Genomic DNA, 14,370 nt, shown 5'->3' with positions numbered 1-14,370 from the left:
CAATATCCACTCTCAACTCTTCTTTACACTTTATGCATCTGAAGAAACGTTTGGTATCCTCTTTAATATTACTGGCTAGCTTAAATTCGTATTCCATATTTTCCTCTTAAATTACTTTTTTAGTTGCCTTCTGTTGGTTTTTAAAAGCTTCTCAATCCTCTAACTTCCCACCACTCATATGCCCTGTCTTTGGTTTTCACTTTGGCTTTGCCTTCTCATTGGCCAGTTATATCACTTTGTCTTAAGAATACTTCTTCCTCTTTGATACATATGGTTTATCCTGTGCCTTCCAAATTGCTTCCAGAAATTCCAGCCATTCTGTCGTCATCCCTGCTAGTGTTCTTTTCTAAACAATTTTGGCCAACTCTTCTCTCTGTAATTCTCTTTATGCTACGGTTATACTGACACATCTCACTTTAGCTTCTCCTTCTCACATTTCAGGATGAACTCCAATATTGTAAGATCACTTGCCCCCGTGGGTTCTTTCACCTACGTGTTCTAATTAATTCCAGTTCATTGCACAACACCCAATCGAGAATAGCTGATCCCCAGCTGGGCACAATCAGGAGCTGCTCTAATAAGCCATCTTGTGGGCATTCTAGGAAATCTCCCTCTTGGGATCCTGCACTTACCTGATTTTCCCAATATATCTGCATGACTATCTCCCATGACTATTGCAACATTGCTGTTTTGGCCTGCATTTTCTTTCTCCCATTGTAATTTGTGGATAATGTACCTACTACTGTTTTGGGGTCTCCAGAAAACTCCCATCAGGGTCTTTTCACCCTTGTTGTTCCTTAGTTCTACCCACAATGACTCAACACCTTCCAACCCTATGTCAGCTCTTTCTAATGATTTGATTTGATTTTTTACCAACAGAGCCACACCACCCTCTCTCCTTACCTGCGTGTCCTTTCAATAAACATGTAAGTATCTGGGACACAAGACACTGCAGATGCTGGAAGTCTGGAGCAATACACACAAAGTGCTGGAGGAGCTCAGCAGGTCAGGCAGCATCTATGGATGAGAATCAACATTTTGGGCCAAGACCCTTCATCAGAGCTCTGGACACCCAGCTATCTGGAGTACCAAAAGACAATGAAAATAGAAAAATAGTGCAAAAAGGAAAACTTTTAACAACATTTACTTCAAGGCAAATCTCCATGGTATAGCAAACAGAACAGAGAAAATGGAAACCAACAGAACATTACAGGCTCTTCGTCCCACAATGGTGAGCCGGCCACGGAACCTACACTAGAAAATGCCTAGAATTTTCCTACCGCATTGCCCCTTATTTTTCTAAGCTCCATGTACCTATCTAAGAGCCTTTTAAAAGACCGTATTGTATACGCCTCCACCCCCTTATCCTGCAGTGCATTCCACGCACCTACCCTGCTCTTTGTGAAAAAAATTACCACTGACATCCCCTTTGCACCCATTTCCAAGCACCATAAGATTATGCCCCCACATGTTAGCCATTTCAACTCTGTCCACGTGATTAATGCCTTATCCACAGGATCAATGCCTACAACAAAGGCAATAAACACTTGCGCTGTACCCATATTATCGTATTCCTTAGGTAAACTCCCCACTAACATCTTAACTACATTCTACAGAGGCGTGGTTGAGAGTGTGCCGACCTTTTGCATCACAACCTGGTACTCCAGCTGCAGTGCTGTCGACAAAAGAGCCTTGCAGAGGGTGGTTAGGGGAGCAGAGAAGGTTATTGGGGTCTCCCTACCTTCTGTCCAAGATCTCTTTCAGAGTCGATGCCTCCAGAAGACACGGTACATCATTAAAGACCCCTCACACCCTCTCCATGAACTGTTTGTTCTTCTGCCATCAGGCAAACGTTAGAGGAGCATCAAAACTAAAACCACAAGACTACTAAACAGCTTCCTCCCACAGGCAGTCAGACTGCTAAATAGCTGCTCTACCTGACTCTGCTTTGGACACTTTTAACTTGCACTGGACACCTATAACTTGATTTTAATTGACATGTGGCTGCTGTGTTTTACTATTTATTGTTATGTTTATAATTTAGTGTTGTGTTTGTTATGTTATGATTGCACTGCCCCTGAGAAACGCTGTCTCATTCTGCCCTGCAGAGCTGATGTATGGTTAGAATGACAATAAATTTCTTGAATTTGAATTGAATTTTTGAAATATCTTGGTCCCCTCCAATCTGGAAACTTTACAAAGAAAAGTAAAAACTGAAATGACAAATTTAGAAAAGACTATTTACACTCAAACACACTTAGATTAACACTACCGAGGGCAGAAGGAGAAAGAGCTATAACAGACATTAAAAAAAGTCACCCAACTGTCTGATAAGATTTCTAAAGTATACATTTTCATACAAAATAAACAGGATTCAGCACACCATGCAGGTATATGCAATTCTGATAAGAAATACAGACCAGAAAACTTAAATGAGAGGCCAACTTAGAAAAATTATTCATCACTATGGAGGAAAAAGTTATCCATGGGAGACATCCCAATGATCTGAACAGACGAGATGGTGACAAGGAAGCATTGAGCACCCGACTCAGAGTTGGAGACCTCTTCCCAGAAACAGGGGTTCCTTGGGGAAATACAGGACAAGGTGGTGAACATTTTAAAAAATCAAAAATACATAAAAGACAAAAAAACCAGGCAATAAATGCAGAAAATGCCAAGAGAAACCAGACACGATCAAGTGGCAAATATCATTCATCAAAATCTTGCTTTAAAATACAAACTCATGAATGCCCTCCACCACTTCATAAAGGCACCATAAATTCGAGCCTGATCCAGTTTTAGAGCCAAGATCTTACAAATTATATATCAATACATTATTTCAGATAGGACAATCTATAATAACCATCCGGATATAATATTACAGGATAAACAAGCAGGAACAGCTCCCTCAATAGATAAAACCATTCCCAACACACACGTCCTCGACCAGTGGAGCACCTCACCACAGGTATTGTTTATGTCATCAGTCAGACAACCAAAAGATTTTCTCTGTCAATCAGCTTCCAAATGTTGTTACTCTGTCATTCGTTGCCACGCCCCGCTGCTGATTCCCTTCTCCTGATCATATGTTCTTACTCTGATGTTCATCCAGAGCCCCAAACTCTGCCCTGTGCAGACCCGCCTCTGGTTTCTGACCCTGCTCTGTTGAACATCCAACTGATGGTTTCCCATTCTGCTTTCAATCTTTAGAGGACAGTGGTGTTTTCTAACAACCCTTTAGAAGTAGGGAAAATGACCCATAATGTGGAAATGAGTTATGATTAAGGAGGTTAACTACCAATCTCATTCTTCCTTAGCCCAGAGATTTCAGGGGTGAAGAACATCTCAGACAGAACTGCAGTCAGCTCGACTTCTTCAGTCTGCAGAAAATTCAAGGGAAACCTCTTCACCCACAGAGTGATGACTGTTTGGAACCCATCACCACAGGGAGAGCGAGAGGGTAACAACAGGGGAGAATTAGAAAGGACTGTTGTGGAACTGAATCACTGGCAGGGTCCAGCCAGCCTGAGTTGAATCTCTACTATATACTAGTTGTGTTATAAATTCACGAAGTACCAGAGACAGAGTTTAAAATAGAACTGATTTATTTGTCTCAGATAATTAAAGGTGAATGTACAGCAGAAGAAACTCCTCCCATGCCCAGTGACCAGGGTGCAGAACTGGGTGTGGAGAGCAGCAGCAATAATTGCAGAGTTCAGCACCGACAGTCACTCTCGAAATTGCATTCAGCAACAGTGATGGACAAATATCCAGCATGCAGCTTATTGAAACTTTCTCCCCAGTGTGAACCCAGTAGTGTGTCACAAGGTTAGATTACTGAGTGAATCCCTTCCCACATTCACAGCAGGTGAATGGCCTCTCCCCAGTGTGAACTCAATGATGCACATTCAGTTGAGATGACTGAGAGAATCTCTTCCTAAAGTCTGAGCAGGTGAACGGCCTCTCCCCAGTGTGACCTCGCTGGTGTCTCGGTAGATGAGATGACCGAGCGAATTCCTTCCCACAGTCTGAGCAGGTGAATGGCCACTTCACAGTGTGAACTGACTGGTGTGCCAACAGGGTGGATGAGCAAGTGAATCCCTTCCCACAGTCTGAGCAGGTGAATGGCTTCTCCCCAGCATGAACTCGTTGGTGTCTCTGTAGGTTGGATGACTGAGTGAATGTTTTCCCACAGACTGAGCAGATGAAATCCCTCACTGCAGTGTGAACTGACTGGTGACTCAGTAGGTGAGATGATTTAGTGAATCCCTTCCCACAGTCTGAGCAGGTGAATGGCCTCTCTCCAGTGTGAACTCTCAGCGAAGCAACACTGGCTATCCTCCAATCCTCCAGTACCTCACCTGTCACTAAGGATGATTTAAATATCTGTGCTTGGGCCCCCACTATTTCTGCACTTGTCTTCCACAGGAGCCTAGGCAACAACTTGTCAGGCCCTGGGGATTTATCCACGCTAATTTGCCTTAAGACAGCAAACACCTCCACCTCTGTAATCTGTACAGGGTCCATGAAGTTGATGCTGCTTTGCCTCACTTCTATAGACTCTGTGTCCATCTCCTGTGTAAATATGGATGCAAAAAAAGAACTCCCCCATCTATTTTGTCTCCTCATATGGTTTACCATTCTGATCTTCCAGAGGATTAATTTTTTCCCTTCCAATCTTCTTGCTCTTAACATATCTGCAGACTCCCTGAGGATTCTCCTTCACCTTGTCTGCTGGGGCAACCTCATGCCTTCTTTTATTTCTTTCATAAGTGTTCACTTGAATTTCCTGTATTTCATATGTACCCCATTTGTTCCTATCTGCCTGTACCTGGTATGCACCTCCTTTTTATTGATCTGGAGATGAAAGCCAAAGGGGTGATAGAGCTGCATGATGGAAGATGCAGGTAGGTGGGTGTTTAAACTAAAGTTGCAGGGGTAATGGGAGCCTAAATAACAGAACAGATAGTGGAGGGATTGCGGAGACAGATGTTGTTCAGTCCTCAAAGCCAGGAATGAAAAAGTTGAGCATGGTGCAGTGAATATGCTGAGCCCTGTATATTTCAATACAAGGAGCAGTGTAGGAAAGGCAGATGTGCTCAGGGCATGGATCAACACCTGGAATTATGACACTAGGATCTGGCAACTGTGGACTAGGACAGGCTGCTTTATGGCAAAGGTGTGCTTGGTAAATGGGAGGCCTTCAAGGCGAAATTTTGAAAGTACAAAGCAGGTAAACACAAAATAATCTGCAGATGCTGGGATCAAAGCAACACTCACAATATGCTGGAGAAACTCAGCAGGTCGGGCAGCATCAGTGGAAACGATGAGTCAATGTTTTGGGCCGGAACCCTTCGTCAGGAGGTATGTGCTTGTCAGAATAAAAGGTAAGGATAGAAACTGTAGGGAACCTTGGTTTTCAAGAGATATTGAGACCCTGGTGAAGTACAAAATGGAGTTGCATAACAGGGATAGGCAGGCAGGTTCTAATGGAGTACAAGAAATGCAAGAGAACACATAAGAAATAAATCAGGATGGCTAAAAGACGGCATGAGATTGCCCTCACAAAAGATGAAGGATAATCCTCAGGGATTCTAGAGATAGATTAAGAGCAAAATGATTGCAAGGCACGAAGTTGGTCCTCTGGAAGTCCGGAATGGCAATTACGTGTGGAACCAAAGCAGGTGGGGTAGATCTTAAACATTTTTTCATCTCTATTTACTCAGGAGATGGACACAGGGTCTATGGGAATATGGAAAAGCAGCATTAAAATCGTGGACACGAGGAATTCTGCAGATGCTGGAAATTCAAGCAACGTACATCAAAGTTGCTGGTGAACGCAGCAAGCCAGGCAGCATCTCTAGGAAGAGGTACAGTCGACGTTTGAGATAGTAAGAGATAGCTCTTCCTTCAGTTAGTCCTGACGAAGGGTCTCGGCCCGAAACGTCGACTGTCCCTCTTCCTAGAGATGCTGCCTGGCCTGCTGCGTTCACCAGCAACTTTGATGTGTATTCATTAAAATCGTGGACCCTGTACAGATTAAAGAAGAGGAGATGTTCGCTATCCTGAGGCAGATTAGGGTGGATAAATATCCAGGGCATGACAAGGTGCTCCCTCAGACCCTACAGCAGGCAAGTGCAGAAAATGTTGGGGCCCTAGCAGAGATAATTAAATCATCCTTGGTGACAGGGGGAGGTACCACAGGACTGGAGAACAGCCAATGTTGTTTCGCTGTTTAACATAGAACATAGAGCATAGAAATCTACAGCATATTACAGACCCTTCAGGCCACAATGTTGTGCCGACCATGCACCCTACTCTAGAAACTGCCTAGAATTCCCTAACACATAGCCCTCTATTTTTCTGAGCTCCATGTACCTGTCTAAGAGTCTCTTAAAAGACCCTATTGTATCCGCCACCACCACCACTGCTGGCAGTGCATAACACGCACACACCACCCTCTATGTGAAAAACTTACCCCTTGGTACACATTTTCAAGCACCTTCAAACTGCCCCCTCGTGTTTGCCATTTGAGTCCTGGGAAAAAACCGCTGACTATCCACACCTCAATGCCCCTCATTATCTTATACACCTAAAAAAGGCTCTAAACATAAACAAGGAAATTATACATTCCTTTGAGGATTTGTTGGAAGTATACACAATTATGAGGGTATAGATAGGGTAAATGCAAGCAGGCTTTTTCCACTGAGATTGGGTGAGAGATAAACCAGAGGTCATGGGCAAATGGGGAAGGTGAAAGGTCAAGGGGAACATGTGGAAAGACTCTTCACTGAAATGGTTGTGACAGTGTGGAGTGCGATGCCAGCACAAGTGGTTCATGCCAGCTCAATTTCACCATTTAAGAGAAGTTTGGATAGGTACCTGGATGGTAGGGCTGTGGTCCCAGTGCAGGACTTTGCGTTAGAGAGTTTAAATATTTTTGGCATTGTCTAGATGGGCCAAATGGCCTGCTTCACGGAACCTCTCCATGTCCCTTTGACAGAGAAGCTGGCCAAACTTGATTGGAAGGGGAGACTGGTAGGAGTGACAACGGAGCAGCATTGGCTGGAGTTTCTGGGAGCAATTCGGGAGCTGAGTGATAGATACAGCCTAAAGAAGTGAAAGCATTGGAAAAGCAGGAGGACACAATCATGGCTGAAATGAGAAGCCAAAGCAAACATAAAAACTAAAGAGAGGGCAAATAATAGAACAAAAATTGTTGGAAAGTTTTTAAAATCCACAGAAGACAACTTCCAAAAAAATCAGATATGCTCAGGGCACTGAATTATGATTTGGAGTTATTAATGAGTCTTGGTTGCACCCAACAGTCTGAGGCATTTAGAGGAATAAAATATCCAGGGCCTCAATATCTCTTGAAAACCAAGGTTCCCTGCAACAGTTACCTTTCAACTTTTAATTTGGCAGACACATACAAACTAGACACCCTCAAAATTCCACTTCTAAAGGACGTCCATTTACCAAGTAATCCTTTGCCAGAAAACTGCCTGTCCCAATCCACACGTCAGATCCTTTCTGATACCATCAAAATTGACCTTTCTCCAACTTAGAATCTCAACCCATGTTCCAGACTTCTTTTCCATATTTACTTGGAAGCTCATGGCATTATGATCACTAATTTCCGTCACCAGCCCTGGATCATTTCCTAACAGCTTACTGCACACTTCTACATTGGGAATTCTACATGCTGGTTAAGGACACATTTGACAAACTCTAGCCCAGCTAGACCTTTTCCAATATGGGAAACCCAGTCAATATTTGGAAAGTTATAATCACTTACTGAATCAACCTTTGTTTCTTGGCATGGTCTGCGATCTCTCTACAAATTTGTTTCTCTAAATCCCTCAGACTGTTGGGCGTAACCAAGTCCCAGTAATGGCTACAATATCATGATTCCATGCCCTGAGCTCCTCTGGCTTTCCTGTGATGCTTCTTGCATTGTGATATACACAGCTCAGCACATTCATTGCACTATGCTCAACCTTTTGATTGCTGACTTTGTCTGAACAACATCTGTCTGGGTGTCAAGAAAGCAAACTCTCCCTCAATGTCACAAGAACAAAGGAACTGGTTGCGGACTACAGAAGGAATGGACAGGCTAACCCCTGTTGACAGCAATGGATCTGGGGTTGAGAAGATGAACAGCATTAAGTTCCTCAGCATACACATCACTGAGGATCTCATGTGGTCTGTACATACTGGCTGTGTGGTATGTGGCTGTGTGCCTCTTTCACCTCAGATGCTTGAAGAAGTTTGGTGTGGGTCCCAAATCCTGTCAACTTTCTACAGCAACACAACTGAGAGCATCCTGACCGTCTGCATCACTGCCTGGTATGGGAACTGTACTTCCCTCAATCACAGGACTGTGCAGAGAGTGGTGTGGACAGCTCAGCGCATCTGCAGATGTGAACTTCCCACTATCCCACTTCACAACCAATTTCCCCCTGGGATTAATAAAGTATGACTACTACTACCACTACTACTACTATTCAGGACATTTACAAAGACAGGTGTGTAAAAAGGCCCGAAGGATAACTGGGGACCCAAGTCACCCCAACCACAAACTGTTCCAGCTGCTACCATCCAGGAAATGGTACCAACAGGCTCCAGACAGCTCCTTCCACCAGGTCATCAGACTGATTAATTCATGCTGATACAATTCTATTTATATAATGACTGTCCTATGTACAAACTACTTATTATAAATGACTCAAAATTACACATTGCACATTTAGATGGAGAAGTAATGTAAAGATTTCTATTCCTCATGTATATTAAGGACACAAGTCATTTCAATTCACCCTCTCCACTATAGAACCATAGAAGACTACAGCACAGTACAGGCCTCTTTCCCCTCCTTCCTGTCTGTTCTGGCATTCTGACTCCAATCCCTCCTGCAACTTCAGTTTAACCAGCAACCCCCCCCCCCGCCCCCAACCACACACTAGCACTAGCAAGCCTTACCACTAGGATATTAGACCTCTGCCAGTTTTAATTCCCTAACTAACAAATCCCCTATCAGCCGTTTGACATACCTCTGCTAGGTAATCCCCCCTAACAGTTTCTAAAGTGGTCCACCTGTTGTTGTGTGAATTGACCACAAGAGTACTCTGCAATGGCTATTTAACCTCATTCCCCTTCCGGACTCTCACCCAGTTTCCTGCACCTTGGGTGTAACTCACCTCTCTTCATGTCATATCTGTCAACCCCTCCATCTCCTGGATGATCTGGAATTCATCCAGTTCAAGTTCCAACTCAGCTGGATGCACATCTTGTAGGTCAGGGACACTAGAAGTCACCCCACCTTCCCACCAAATGTTCCGTCTAATTTGTAATGACCTGTGTGCCAAAAAAATCTTGTGCTGTGCAATTTTTACCCAGTGATAACATGTGCACACTGAATTTTACAGAGAGGTATTTATTTTAACAGCTAGCAAATCACTGTCAGTAAGAACTTGGATCTCCTCTGGGTTTGATCAAGTTCATCCGCACTCTCACACAACCTATGTAGTAGGCCTGTAACGGGTAATGAAGGATTTACCCACTACAGCTTTTGCACACCGTCCATATGTGGTTTGCTTGCTGAATGATGCTTTAAAAAGTCAGATTTCCAAATATCCCTCCACTTCTTCCCACTTGCAAATTCTCCAGCAACTTTTGCTTCGCCACAATACACACAGGTAACACCAGTTTCTGTATTATACATAAATATTCCCCCTGAACCCTCCCCAGGTGACTGACGGTGGTGAACTCATTGACGGCAATGCCAATGAATATGAAGGGAAGGGCAGTAGTCTGTCTCACTGGAGTCTGGCACATTTGTGATGTGAAAGCTATTTGTTGCCCAGGGCAAAGAATAGAATAGTACAGCACAGTACAGGCCCTTCGGCCCAAAACGTTGTGCCGACCCTCAAACCCTGCCTCCCATATAAGCCCCCACCTTAAATTCCTCCATGTACCTGTCTAGAAGTCTCTTAAAGTTCACTAGTGTATCTGCCTCCAACTCAGGCAGTGCATTCCACACACCAACCACTCTGAGTAAAAAACCTCCCTCTCATATTCCCCTTGAATTTCCCACCCCTTACCTTAAAGCCATGTCCTCTTGTATTGAGCAGTGGTGCCCTGCGGAAGAGGCGATGGCTATCCACTCTATCTATTCCTCTTATTATCTTGTACACCTCTATCATGTCTCTTCTCATCCTCCTTCTCTCCAAAGAGTAAAGCCCTAACTCCCTTAATCTTCGATCATAATCCATATTCTCTAAACCAGGCAGCACCCTGATAAATCTCCTCTGTACCCTTTTCAATGCTTCCACATCCTTTCTATAGTGAGGCATCCAGAACTGGACACAGTACTCCAAGTGTGACCTAACCAGAGTTTTATAGGGCTGCATCATTACATTGCGACTCTTAAACTCTTTCCCTCGACTTATGAAAGCTAACACTCCATAAGCTTTCTTAACTACCCTATCCACCTGTGAGGCAACTTTCAGGGATCTGTGGACATGTACCCCCAGATTTCTCTGCTCCTCCACATTACCAAGTATCCTGTCATTTACTTTGTACTCTGCCTTGGAGTTTGTCCTTCCAAAGTGTACCACCTCACACTTCTCTGGGTTGAACTCCATCTGCCACTTCTCAGCCCACTTCTGCTTTCTATCAATATCTCTCTGCAATCTTTGACAATCCTCTACACTATCTACACCACCACCAACCTTTGTGTTGTCTGCAAACTTGCCAACCCACCCTTCTACTCCCACATCCAGGTCGTTAATAAAAATCACAAAAAGTAGAGGTCCCAGAACAGCTCCTTGTGGGACACCACGAGTCACAATCCTCCAATCTGAATGTACTCCCGCCACCATGACCCTCTGCCTTCTGCAGGCAAGCCAATTCTGAATCCACCTGGCCAAACTTCCCTGGATCCCATGCCTTCTGACTTTCTGAATAAGCCTACCATGTGGAACCTTGTCAAATGCCTTACTAAAATCCATAAGATCACATCCACTGCACTACCCTCATCTATATGCCTGGTCACCTCCTCAAAGAACTGTATCAGGCTCATTAGACACGATCTGTCCTTCACAAAGCCATGCTGACTGTCCCTGATCAGACCATGATTCTCTAAATGCCCAGAGATCCTATCTCTAAGAATCTTTTCCAACAGCTTTCCCACCACAGACGTAAGGCTGATTGGTCTATAATTACCCAAACTATTCCTACTACCTTTTTTGAACAAGGGAACAACATTCGCCTCCCTCCAATCCTCCGGTACCATTCCCGTGGACAACGAGGACATAAAGATCCTAGCCAGAGGCTCAGCAATCTCTTCCCTCGCCTCGTGGAGCAGCCTGGGGAATATTCCATCAGGCCCCGGGGACTTATCTGTCCTAATGTATTTTAACAACTCCAACACCCCCTCTCCCTTAATATCAACATGCTCCAGAACATCAACCTCACTCATATTGTCCTCACCATCAAGTTCCCTCTCATTGGTGAATACGGAAGAGAAGCATCCATTGAGGACCTCGCTCACTTCCACAGCCTCCAGGCACATCTTCCCACCTTTATCTCTAATTGGCCCTACCTTCACTTCTGTCATTCTTTTTTCTTCAAATAACTGAAGAATGCCTTGGGGTTTTCCTTTACCCTACTCGCCAAGGCCTTCTCATGCCCCCTTCTTGCTCTTCTCAGCCCCTTGTTAAGCTCCTTTCTTGCTTCCCTATATTCCTCAATAGACCCATCTGATCCTTGCTTCCTCAACCTCATGTATGCTGCCTTCTTCCACCTGACCAGATTTTCCACCTCACTTGTCACCCATGATTCCTTATCTTCCTCACTGGGACAAATTTATCCCTAACATCCTGCAAGAGATCTCTAAACATCGACTACATTTCATAGTACATTTCCCTGCAAAAACATCATCCCAATTCACACCCGCAGGTTCTAGCCTTACAGCCTCATAATTTGCCCTTGGTGTTTGATATCATTATCTTCCCACAGAGAATGGGTCAAAACATGTTTTCACGGGTAGGAAGGTCCAGAACAAGAGGAGATAGAACAAGCAACACACACAAAATGCTGGAGGAACTCAGCAGGCCAGGCAGGATCTATGGAAAAGAGTACTAATGCTGAGCTCCTCCAGCATTTTGTGTGTGTTGCTTGGATTTCCAGCATCTGCAGACTTTCTCTTGTTTGTGATTGGAGGTAGAACAAAGGTGATTTTCTAAACTGATGATGTAAAAGATTTTGTTCCCTTCGTCCAAGCTCCGAATCCTTGCATTTAGATAGCTGTAGCTCTGCTCTGTCTGAGGGATCCATCGGTTCCCATTCCCTCATCAGCCGGAAGCTCCCCGGGGCCCGTGAACGGATCGTGGGGCTGAGAGAGAGGGAAGAGAGCAGGACTGTCCCGGGATTCAGGGACACAGTGTCCGGATATCACAGCAATTATCTCGAAGTCGGTGTTGAAAATATTCATCCGCAAACCCTCTCTTACCTGGAGCCGATTTCTCGAGGCCTTTAGAGTCAAGCACGCATGCGCGGTATTCGGGAACATCCGCAACCCTGACGCCTGCGCATTCGATCGATGCTTCGGCGAGGCGAAAATTGTCACGCAGCGCTTTCTAGGCAATCACGGTGCTATTAAAAGCCCCTGCAAGCTTCGGTTCAATGTCCATACTCAATTTTTTTGTGTGTGGAAAGCTCAGCGGCTCTTTTAATGCAGAAAGCAGCCTCCCACAAACAATGCACTTAATATCAGCAAACTTCCGCGTGTTTAATGCCAAAGTAGAACCTTCTTAAAAATGCAGATATAAAACACAAGAGATTCTGCTGTTGCTGGAAACGTAGACACAAACACATAAAATGCTGGAGGAACTCTGCAGTTCAGGCAGCAACTAAGCAGAGTAGTACACAGTCTAGACATGCTGAAGGGGCTTGGCCTAAACGTTGTCTATTTATTCTTCTCCACATTTCCTGCCTGATCTATTGATTTCCACCAGTATTTTGCAGAAATTAACCACCTTTTTTCGATCAACCAATTTCCAGAAGTTTCTGTTCTTTCATTTGTAGCCACATCCAGCTGGTCTGATTCCTCTTCTTCCTCCTCCTTGTAAACTATAGGTCCTATCTCTTTCTGGAGCCCCAAAGCCCTGACTCAAGCTGGCAACTTGTGGGTTTCTGATTCTACTCCATTGAAGATTCACTCTCTAGTCTGCTGTCAGATTTTAGAGGCGCATTGCAACAACGCAGTTGTCTGAGGCACAGTCTTTTGAAATGAGTGAAAATGACAAAAAATGTTGAAAAGGCAGGGAAGAAGGAGTTTAACCACTTTAGTCCGGAGCCCTGAGTAACGTCAAAACCACAGTGAGCTCATCGTCTTATTCAGTCTTGAGAAAATCATTCAGAGAATTCATGCTGGTGTATAAGATGATGAGAGTCATTGATCATGTGGATAGCCACAGGCTTTTTCCCGGGATGGAAGTGGACAACACGAGGGGGCCTGGTTTTAAGGTGCTTGGAAGTAGTTGCAAGGGAGATGTCAGAGGTAAGTTTTTTTTTACACAAAGAGTGGTGTGTGTGCGGAATAACTGACAGTGACAGTGATGGAGGCGAATACAATAGGGTATTTTAAGAGATTGTTAGATTGGTACATGGAGCTTAGAAAAATAGAGGACTATGTAGTAGGGTAATTCTAGGCAGTTTCTAGAGTAGGTTACATGGTTGGCACGACATTGTGGGCCAAAGGGCCTGTGTTGTAGATTTATATGATTCTATGAAATTCAATGGAAATCTCTTCTCCGATGGAGTGGTGACCAGCTGCAACCTGTGATCACAGGGAGAGACAGAGGGGAATGGCAGGGATAGATTTTGATATACTGATATGGAACAGAAACATGGGCAGGGACCAGAAGGGCTGAGTGGCCTCTCTAGTGTACATTGTGAGTGTGGTAGAGACAGTAAGTACCTGAGACAGGGGATGATACAGAACTGATTTATCTTTCACAGATCCACAATATTAAACACCAGTCTAGTTTAAGGCTAACATCAGCAGAACAGACTCCTCCAATGCTCAGTGACTAGGGTGCAATGAGCAGCTGCAAGAACTGCAGAATCTGACACTAACTGCCCACATGAACCTGCAGCCTTCAGTCACCATGATGGTTAAATATTTAGCACCGAGCTGATTTGAACTTCCTCCCTGATGTGAAGTTGCTGGTGTTACAGCAGCTGGGATGATTGCGTAAAACTCTTTGCTCACTGGAGGTGTTCCATTACTGGGATCAGTACACAGTCACTGTGGGCTATGAGTATTTTGCACATGAACCTAAAGGGTCCAATATCCTAGCGGGC

The 14,370-nt window shown here is 44.3% G+C and overlaps 1 protein-coding gene across 6 annotated transcripts in view; it reads right to left on the bottom strand.

Annotated features, from left to right (window-relative positions):
• LOC134343796 (zinc finger protein 420-like) overlaps positions 1-14,370 on the bottom strand; it is a 38,468-nt gene that overhangs the window by 13,016 nt on the left and 11,082 nt on the right. For 2 of the 6 annotated variants that reach the window (XM_063042534.1, XM_063042535.1), the window contains one exon: positions 904-1,017. The exons of 1 other annotated variant lie outside the window; for it this stretch is intronic. The gene's annotated coding sequence lies outside the window, so the exon portion shown is untranslated. Of the gene's footprint in view, positions 1-903; positions 2,585-12,514; positions 12,568-14,370 lie in introns of those variants that run through there. 3 more of the 6 variants (XM_063042532.1, XM_063042533.1, XM_063042537.1) reach the window with 3 other exon arrangements.

Source organism: Mobula hypostoma, chromosome 3 (genome assembly GCF_963921235.1).
Source record: "Mobula hypostoma chromosome 3, sMobHyp1.1, whole genome shotgun sequence".
Taxonomy (NCBI): Eukaryota; Metazoa; Chordata; class Chondrichthyes; order Myliobatiformes; family Myliobatidae; genus Mobula; species Mobula hypostoma.
This window is presented reverse-complemented; position numbering and strand designations above follow the sequence as displayed.